Raw genomic sequence first — 1057 nt, 5'->3', positions numbered from 1 at the left:
CACACACACACACACTCACAGACTGCATCCCTGTGACCTGTATTCCACATCGTTACACGTCAGTTCGACTCATTTTTCCAGTGGCGCGGAGCAAGCGCGTTTTTGTTTAGGGGGGGTGGAGGTATTTGTAGAGGTTTTTATTTTTACGTTTTTTATAAGTCTTGGACAATTTGTTTTGTTTTGCTTTAGGAAAAAAAAAAAGCAGTGAAAGTGTAAATGCGTCTGTGCTGTGTTGCCATTACCCACTCGGATCGGGTCGGCCTTGAAGCTGCCTGTTTCCTTGTTTTTATCTAAATCGGGAAGAGGGGTGGGTGGGAGATGGGGGGCTTTAAAAGCATATTATATTTACAACCAATAATTCTCTATCAACCACCATAAGTTACATTTTTCTATCGACCCATTGTAAAAGCATCTCACTCTGAGCGTCTCTTACTACTCACCAGCACAATGGCACACACTTATTCCCCCCCCCCCCCCCCTCCACCCTCCTCTCTCCCTTCCTACCTCCCCTCCCTCCCATCCGTCACCAGTGCTGCATGTGTCATGCACATATCCCTCTATACTATAATTAACCTTCCATTCACGAGTGTGTGAGGGGCTGGGCCACGGACAACTACCCCATGAGACATGAGTCTGCCCGTCAGGGCGAGTCTACTTGAAAAGTTGAAGAATCCAGGTGGACGCTGTGTGTTGAAGAATTAATTACAATCTTTTGTAACCTTAAGATGGATATCCACCCGGAAAGAGAAAGTAGAAAGGAAGACCTAAAAGTACTTGGATGAAGGACTTGGAATGTTGTGTAATGTGAATGTAATGACTTTTTCTTTCCCAGACATTTGATAATAATGGAGATTATTTCATTGTGAGCAGGGACAAAATAACTTGTCTCCTACTCTGGGTTGTTTCTTTGCCCCTGAATTTGATTATGATATATCTATATATCTATAATCTAATAGAAAGACAGTACGGTCAGAGGGAAATTTTTTAAAAAGTTGGACCTTCCAGTGGCACCCTCCTGATGTTTAAGCTCATGCGGTGGGGGGGGGGGGGGGGGGGG

This window comes from Aplysia californica, unplaced genomic scaffold (assembly GCF_000002075.1).
Source record: "Aplysia californica isolate F4 #8 unplaced genomic scaffold, AplCal3.0 scaffold00556, whole genome shotgun sequence".
Taxonomy (NCBI): domain Eukaryota; kingdom Metazoa; phylum Mollusca; class Gastropoda; order Aplysiida; family Aplysiidae; genus Aplysia; species Aplysia californica.
This window is presented reverse-complemented; position numbering follows the sequence as displayed.